The sequence below is a fragment of the Haplochromis burtoni genome, unplaced genomic scaffold (genome assembly GCF_018398535.1).
Source record: "Haplochromis burtoni strain Fernald_Lab_line unplaced genomic scaffold, NCSU_Asbu1 Contig_309, whole genome shotgun sequence".
NCBI classification, from domain to species: domain Eukaryota; kingdom Metazoa; phylum Chordata; class Actinopteri; order Cichliformes; family Cichlidae; genus Haplochromis; species Haplochromis burtoni.
The window spans coordinates 51,603-61,071 of NW_024582670.1; the positions used below are offsets into that span (position 1 = coordinate 51,603).

At 41.6% G+C, this 9,469-nt stretch overlaps 1 long non-coding RNA gene across 1 annotated transcript; it reads left to right on the top strand.

Moving 5' to 3' along the window:
* Positions 1 to 1,316: 1,316 nt before the first annotated feature.
* On the top strand, positions 1,317 to 2,915 carry LOC121815796. Its single transcript, XR_006055369.1, has 2 exons — positions 1,317 to 2,352; positions 2,551 to 2,915. It is a non-coding gene; the product is annotated as an uncharacterized LOC121815796 (long non-coding RNA).
* Positions 2,916 to 9,469: the final 6,554 nt, after the last annotated feature.

Consider the following 9,469-nt stretch of genomic DNA (forward strand, 5'->3'; position numbering starts at 1 on the left):
GGCTAACATCGATCATGTGGTAGAGCAGACACATGGGCCACCTACGTGTCTGCCAACGGCAGGAGTAGGTGCCACAAACCTGCAAAACAAAAAGAAATTATCAGATGATACGTACAGATTTATCCAACCATAAGCAAGAGCTCTTTCTGCCCGTGGGCATCAAACTAGACCCCCCCCATAACTATCAAAACTATCATAGTCTAAAATTATCATCTCATATCAGAACTGTCATAGTCACATTATCTGACTTTATCAGTTATAACAATGAGAAACAGTAAACAATTTGGCATGAATGAATGACTTATAATTGTGCTTACCTGGTCCAGATGGTCCACAGCCCCTTTGCATTTGTTGTAGTCCAGGATGATTTGGGGCTTTTTCTTTCCAAAGTCCTGGACTTGAGGCTCCCTGTGCCTGGTGCTCAGCACAACAACATTTTTCCTTTTTTGGGGGACGTAAGATACGACAGCCCTGTTGCGGCTAAAGGCAAAGAGAGAGGACAGAACTTCTCTCTGTCGAATGTTCAGCAGCTGTGGGGGCAGCTCAGGTTTGTTCAACCGCAGCATGCCCACCAGGGCCATCCTCCTCTTCCTCAGTTCCTCTGCAAGAGGAAATGAAGTGAAAAAATTGTCTGTGGTGACTGTGTGGCCCTGCAGCCCCTCTGTCAATTCAAGCACCACCCGCATGCCTTGGTTGATCTCTCTGCTCGCTGATGGAGACTTTCCTGTGTACACTTGAAGCCTCCAGGCATAGGAGGTCTGCACATCGCAGAGGGCCCAGATCTTTAGCCCATATTTAGCCGGTTTGGAGGCCATATACTGCTTGAATGAACAGCGGCCCTTAAAAGGGACCAGCTGTTCATCTACACATATATCCCTCCCTGAGTTGAAAAATTTGGGCAGGCGGTCGCTCCATTTGGTCCATAAATCTCCTCCTCATCTGTGTCTTTCCAGTCTTTCACCGACCTCTTGCCCTGCAGGTTTGTAAAATGCAGGATTAACTGCATAATGTCCTCCGCAAAAAAAAAGACTGAACGTGCTCACAGGGCTACTGATCCTTGCAATAGCATAGGGGGTTGGTCCTGGGGTCAAAATGGGAGGAGGAAAAAATGGCAGGACCTCTTCTATGGAATCAGAACGATGCCACCTTGAAACGAAACCGAAAAATGGATTGAAACCGAAAAAAAATATTGTAACTGAAATAAATGTACTGAAAAATCTTGTATTGAAACCGAAAAAAAAATTGATAGTGAAAAACAATTAATTGAAACTGTAATTTTTTTGTTTTCGCTTACAATTTTTTTTTTTCGGTTTCAATCCATTTTTCGGTTTCAATCCACTTTTCGGTTTCAAACCATTTTTCAGTTTCACTCTGCTGGCACTGTTTTGGCGTACGGGGGCGCGCTGGGGGGCGGGGATTCCGACCCGCATGTATTTGCATATATTATAATGCTGACCAATGACTGGAGAAAACACTGACGACGCGGCTGCGGTCACGGACAAACTCGCACGTGTCTGTTCGGGAATGGCAGATGCCGAGAGGTCCAGCGTTTACATTACCGACTATTTCAAAGTGACAGCCTGAGGTGTTCTTCAGTAAATTGGACTACCGGACAGGAGGACCTGAGGCCCCACCGCATTATTTTTGGTAAGTTAAATGTGTTTGTAAGCTAATCCGTAATTTAGGTCCTTAGTTCGTTTAGCTACCCGTGCAGGTGAATGAATTTACCCTGACTAAAGAAATCAAGAGAAACGCACCGGGCTGCTCAGTGACTAACCACGGTTACTGTACTTTTATTATGAGTATTATACTGTAAGAGCAACGGGCTGGACTCTGCTTCTGCTCCTGTGCAGAGCTGATTATTAAATATGTGCAAACAGCAGCATGTTTTCTGTCGCTTTCCACATGTGGAAGGACATTAACGCCAACTTTTAAATTCCCCTCATTAGTCAATAGCTACGGATTAAATAGCAAAGCCCGATACTTATGTACTGAAACCAACTACTTCCGCTTGTCAGCTTAACTTAAAATGTTACATTTTTCCCCTGATTATTTTTTTAGCTTTTTTTTTTTTTTTTTTTTTACTGAGTTTGTTACAAATATTCAGGTTAAAAAACTGTCCAAATTATTTTTAATGAATTATGTTCACAAAGTCACATGTTCAGTACTCTGTACAGCTTGCATCCTTTAGGACAAATAATTTGAAACGTTAATATTTCTTGTTCAATACTGAGCTGATAACACCTCTGTATGTTGTGACCAGGATGCAGCAGCAGACTGAACCTCGACTGAAACCTGCTCCATCATCTCATCTTTGCAGATGTCCATTTATAAAGCATCAACAACTCAAAGGTAAACATGATATTAGAAAATGTGTTAGTAAGGCCTTTAAAACAAATAAAAAAATAAACAGCTGTCGGCAGAACTGTAGGACTGAACAACTTCAGATCCCGAGTGTGTGAGGACGGAGAAGGATCAGCTCTATTTCAGATTTGAGAGATAAACTTTATATTTCAGTTTGTGATGATTCTGTTCTGTTTGTGATTACAGGAGCTGTCCTCAGATTCAGACCTCAGCACCACCCAGTGACAGCAGACAGATCATCCTATATCTTCAATCTTTGTAGTAACTCCAAAATTAACTGAAGAAAACAGTACAAAGGTTAAAGTACCACATGTGCTGTCAGTGAAAGCTGCAGCTGTTTTATTGATAAATTTAAAGACAAAAAGTCAAAAGGATTAATCACCCCTGTAACTGTGTCACTATACATCAGCATTAACAGTACCTCAGTTTGGTGTTTCAGAAAACTGCTGATCTCAGACCTGCACAACTTCTGTTTTAAACACTGAATGTACTCAGCTACATGAAGAGCACATGATGTTTTCTCTGACACAATTAAATAAAACCTGATTAAAGTCAAAGGTTGTTACTTGTATTTGAACTAAAAACTTGTGATCTGGAATTCTTTCACTGTTTTTTGACAATAGTGTGTTATTTATCATAAAGTAATTCAGAGTCATTCATACCAGAGTAACCAGTGAGCACAACATATATTTAACTTTCTACAGGACTTAAAGCTATTACTATAGCTTATAGCTATAGCTATTACTTAACTGCACTACTGTATAGTTCTGTGTAAATAATCATTCTGTACATATGATGATTTTTAATCCTACAACTGTTTATAACTTGCATAGTTCACATTTCTGTATAACTGTATATCTCAGATTTCTGTAGTTTTTCATATTTATATCCTGTTCATAGCCTGTACATAGTTTGTACTCACTACAGCCTGTACATACTTATAGTTATAGAATATTCACAACATACTTCATACCGTGTACATTATAACATACCATAATAGACCCATTTCTGTAATATACTCACATATCTATATTATTGCTAATATATATTGTAATATATCTATATCACTAAAGCACTTCTGGATGGATGCAAACTGCATTTCGTTGCCCTGTACCTGTGCATGTGCAATGACAACAAAGTTGAATTCTATTCTATTAAAAGTCCAGACCCTCTGAGGATTATCTGAGTACTTCTAACATTACACAAAGCAAAGGTCTCCATCAGTGTTCATGAAATGCTGGGTTTATCCTTCTTGTGAGGGAGCTGCTGGTGAAGATCACGAGCCCTGCTTGATCCCGGCGATGAGTTTCAGTCTTCCGCGATATGGCAGCCTCGCTTCTGTCAGTCTGCCCCAGGGCAGCTGTGGCTACAACTGTAGCTTGCCTCCACCAGTGTGTGAATGTGAGAGTGAATGAATAGTGGTATTGTAAAGCGCTTTGGGTGCCTTGAAAAGCGCTATATAAATCCAATCCATTATTATTATTATTATTCCTGGTGTTTCTGAAATGATGCCTCTCACTGTGGGTCAACAGAACTTCTGGCACAGGACAGCTGTAATGAAAGAAATTGAAGTTTTGGAAATGCCCTATATGTGAGAAGCAGATTTTGTATTTACTTTTCTTTTGCCAATCAAGATAACAAAGTATAATTTTCACCATACAATTACTAACCTTGTCATCTCCTGCACTGTCTGTTTTGGGCTCTGGGCTCGTCCTTCCCAGCGCTCATGAGACTGCTTTGCTGCACTGTGGTATGAGGTGCTAACCTGTTGACAGTGTTGGGAAGGTTAATTTTAAAATGTATTCCACCAAAGATTATAGAAGTAATGTATTCTGAATACTTTACAACTACATGAATGTGCTATTGCTGTGTGATTTATTACTATTACTGAAGGCTACTCGCCATACCAACACCAACTAGATGTTAAAATCTTAATATAAATGAGTAACAGTAGGTGGACATTAGGTAAGGCTGCAGCGATCTCGTGTAGAAAACTATTCAGCGCGTATATAAAACAGGTCAGCGGCTCCGAACCGTAGTAAAGGGACCTCTGGCTAATACGTCCGGTTCGTGTCGGGCTCATAGCTGAAAACTAGCTTTACTTTGTTGTCTGGGTCAAGTTTGCTAGCGAGAGACAGAGAGAGGCGTTGAAAGGCTGCTTATTGTTTCGGAGGAAAACACGAACACGGTGTACAGTCGAGTCTTAACAGCTTACTTACAGCTGGGCTCGTCAGGCACTCTTTTTGGCTTTAGTGGTTATTATTATATTTACATGCTTCCAGCTCCCGTTTCTGCTCCGTGACAGCTGTACTTTTCCTTTTTCTCCCTCCCTCGCTCACAGACACATAACGGGTATGGCAGTCCATTCTCCCTGCAGCACGGACTACACTGCCCATGAGGCTACATTGTTTAGGGCGATGCCTGTAACACTCTGCTATTGCCTTCATATTAAATAATTTTTGTATAATAATTTTTAGAGGCTCTTATTGCGTGTTTTGTTTGGGTTTCCACCGGCGTGGAATTACCAAAAAATAGAGAGACCATAGCCTAACATATGAAACAGGTAAATACCGCCATGTAATCCATTTATTTCAACAAACTAACTGTATTCTCAATATCACCTATTGAACAGTAATTGTAACGGATACATTTACTCATATTTTGTATTTTAAATACGTAACGCCGGTGCATGTATTATGTTACTGCCCAACACTGCCTGTTGAGATCCTGAGATCCGCTCCTAGAACACCGGCCTCCAACTCCTGAAGAGACACGGGTGTCCCTAAATTTAGCAAATATTAGCTTCAGGCTAGCTTGCTACGACGAATAGGCTAATACCAGCATTTTACCACAACTTCACCAGATGTAGCTAAAAAAACTAAACTAATGTCCAGCCCAGTGGGACAGCAAGAAAAGATGACAAAAAATGATTACTTACAAGCTGAAATTGAAGCAGCCATTGAAAGACGGGAAGAGAGAAAGATGGCAGCTTGGTCAGCACTAGTGGCCTCTATAATATATGCAAATACATGCGGGCCGGAACCCCGCCCCCCAGCGCGCCCCCGGACGCCAAAACAGTGCCAGCAGATTGAAACTGAAAAATGGTTTGAAACCGGTTGAAACCGAAAAATGGATTGAAACCGAAAAAAAAAATTGTAAGCGAAAACAAAAAAATTACAGTTTCAATTAATTGTTTTTCACTATCAATTTTTTTTTCGGTTTCAATACAAGATTTTTCAGTACATTTATTTCAGTTACAATATTTTTTTTCGGTTTCAATCCATTTTTCGGTTTCGTTTCAAGATGGCATCGTTCTGATTCCATACTCTTCATGGGTGGGTTGCCACATGATTTCTCCATTTCTAGAGTTCCACTGATGGTCAGCCTCCAGTCCTGTCTCTTCTTCCTCTTCTTCCTCCTCCTCCTCCGCACATGAGCTGCAAAGCTCCTCGGTGCCTGGCAAAAATTCTTCTTCGCTGTCAGAAGTATCTCCACTGCTTGTGGAGAGTGCAAAACTGCAGCAACAGCCTCCTCTAAACTGAGTGCACGCTTCATTGTGTCTGTGCAGAAATGACCACTCAGACCAGGCTGCAAAGTATTCTCATAGACTTCAAAGGTGCACCTGAATAAACATGCTATACCATACATCCAATAAGAGAGAGGAGGCACACTCTTGATCAAGAAAAAACATAAGCGCACGCCTTTGATAATCTCTCTCCCTCTCTCTCTCTCTCTCACTCACTCACACACACACACTCACACATGCACACACACACACAGACACACACAATACCATTTTATGGTGGTTAGATGTTTTATTGTCATGTATTTTGCATAGTAAGATAACCATGTCCTGCATTCAAAACCACTGAAAATGTCTATGGTGGTGCTGTACCTAATATTGTGCTCATTGGATCCAAAACATATTTTTCCTTTATTTTGAAGGCTGAGGCTTAGATCCATTAGGTATTCACGAGAAAAAAATTATCACATGTCAGGATTACAGTATATCGAAAATATGTGATTATAATGGGAGTCAATGGGACCCAAAATGGTACGAGGAACACAGGAGGTAACACTTATGTGAATCTCCTTTGCTATACACCACACCATAGAGGGGATCATTGAATTTTAAAAATAATCCTCACATCCTGGCAAGTTTCATGCAACTAGTCTTTAAAATGACTGATATATTGAGAATAAAATCAAAGGACCAAAAGGGTCCGTTTGATTTGCTAACAGGTGCCTTCAACACCATTCTTCCCTCGGTTCTGAAGGACAAGCTGGAGAACTCTGGAGTGGACCATCACCTCACTACCTGGATTCTGGACTACCTCACCGACCGACCACAGTATGTGAGGACTCAGGGCTGTGTGTCGGACAGGGTCGTCTGCAGTACGGGGGCCCCACAGGGAACGGTTCTGGCTCCGTTCCTCTTCACCATCTACACTGCAGACTTCTCCCACAACTCCACCCAGTGCTTCCTGCAGAAGTTCTCTGATGACTCTGCAATAGTGATGTGCGGATCGATCCTGAAATATCGATTCCTCCGATACCAATCATTTATGTTCTAGAATCGATTCTCACATTAAAATATCGATATTTTAGTAATTTAGGGTAAATTTGTAGTTTATCATTAACAGGAACACAGTGGAAAGAAACTATAACATTCGGATTGTCTACATTCAAAGGAACTACTTCCTCTTCCGCCTTTCATAAGTATGTGCGAAATACTGGCTGTATAAATGTCTCGCAGCCGCTGGCGTGCTCACTCACAACAATGTTTGAGCATAGTTGGAGTCATGTACGAACGTATTTTACCTCCACAAACAGTTTGCGATACATGTGGCAAAAAAGTGAGGTGTTGTGGCTGCTTCCACCTGAGGACCCGGCCTTCGCGGTCTAAAGAAAGCCGGGTAGTACGTCACGAGCTCCCTCGGTGGAGTGAAACTCTGCCGTCTGCTCCTTGCTATCTAAAATATAACCGGGCGCTGACTAAACTCTCGACCGTCTCACACTTCTGTTTAATCAGTTTTCTGTTTGACGTTTATTCAGCTGTGTGAAAACCCCGGAGGAACCCTCCCGAGGGATTAATAAAGTTAATTTAATTTAATCTAATCTAATAACTTTAATCTCAGCCAAACCGATTTACTCACAAACAAATAAAACACTGAAAAAGCCAAACAATAACATTTTTAAGTTATCAAAGTGACTTATACAGGTCCTTCTCAAAAAATTAGCATATTGTGATAAAGTTCATTATTTTCTGTAATGTACTGATAAACATTAGACTTTCATATATTTTAGATTAATTACACACAACTGAAGTAGTTCAAGCCTTTTATTGTTTTAATATTGATGTATGGTTGTGGCAACATCACTAACCTTGTCAAACACCTCAGAGTAAATCATATCACAGAATATGACGAGCGTATGTTGAGGCGAACTGAAGAGGAGGACAGGGACAGGTGCTGCTAGGGCGAGACAGACGTCTCTCAGGAGTCCTTTAGTGCTGCAGGCAGGCAACGTGTTCAAATAGCCACAACTTCAGTTTTTTATTTCTATATGATGAACTCTGCATTATTAAGTGATAAGAACAAGATAATCTGATGTCCTGTAATCATTATGACGCTATAATTTGAGATACAATAAATAAAATGTTTTTGTACAAAGTATCGGTATCGGATCAGTATCGTCGATACCACCCTGAATATTACTTGGTATCGGATCGGAAAGGAAATCAGTGGTATCGCACATCACTACTCTGCAATAGTTGGCCTCATCACTGATGGGGACGACAAGGAGTACAGAGAACTGACCCAAGGCTTTGTGGACTGGTGCCAGCAGAACTACCTCCAGATCAACACTAGTAAAACCAAGGAGCTGGTGGTAGACTTCCGCAGGCACAAACATCCTCCACTGCAACCACTGAACATCCAAGGTATGGACATTGAGGCTGTGGACAGCTACAGGTACCTTGGTGTTCATCTGAACAATAAACTGGACTGGACTCATAATTCAGACGCCCTCTACAGGAAAGGGCAAGCTGTACCTGCTGCGAGACTCAGGTCTTTTGGAGTGGAGGGCCCACTCCTGAAGACCTTCTATGACTCTGTGGTGGCCTCAGCCATCTTTTACGGTGATGGTCTGCTGGGGCGGCAACATCTCTGCTGGGGACAGGAAGAGACTGAACAGGCTGATCAGGAGGGCCAGCTCTGTTCTAGGATGCTCTCTGGACCCAGTGGAGGTGGTGAGTGACAGGAGAATGATGGTTAAGCTGTCATCCCTGTAGGACAACATCTCCCACCCCATGCAGGAGACTCTGACAGCACTGAGCAGCTCCTTCAGTGGCAGACTGCAGCACCCACGATTTGGGATGGAGAGAACGCAGGTCTTTCCTCCTCACTGCTGTCAGACTCCACAACAAAGACTTGCATGTCCATCTTCCTTCATCTTAAAGGACCTTTTAGTCTCTTTTAACACTTCAGTTCGAGATGCGAGGGCGGCCTATTTCTCAGACTTAGTGTCTAAGAGCAGAGGTAACCCTAAGGTACTATTCGACACCATTAGTGATATTGTTGCTCCTGCTCCACCTGCTGTCCCAATTTCATCAAATGAAGATTGTGAAAAATTTCTTTCTTTCTTCGTTGAAAAAGTCAGTAACGTGAGGAACAATATCTCTCCTTCTGTGTCTCTCTTGTCTGCTCCAACTCAAGCTAGGCCTGTAATTTTAGAAAGATTTTTACCTGTGTCCTTACCTGAGCTGGTCAAGTTAGTTAATTCAATGAAAGCATCCTCCTGCTCTCTTGATATTTTACCTGGATCTTTGTTTAAAAATGTCTTTCAGTCTATTGGTCCCTGTGTGCTCACAATTATTAATACCTCACTGGTTTCTGGTCAGGTCCCTGTTTATTGTAAGAATGCTGTTATTCACCCACTGTTAAAAAAAACCTAAGCTTGATGCTTCTCTTCTCAGTAGCTACAGACCGATTTCAAAATTACCGTTCATTGCTAAGATTTTAGAAAAGGTTGTGGCTAAGCAGCTTATAGCTGTTCTAGATGAATACAGCATTCTGGATAAATTCCAATCTGGCTTTCGTAGAGC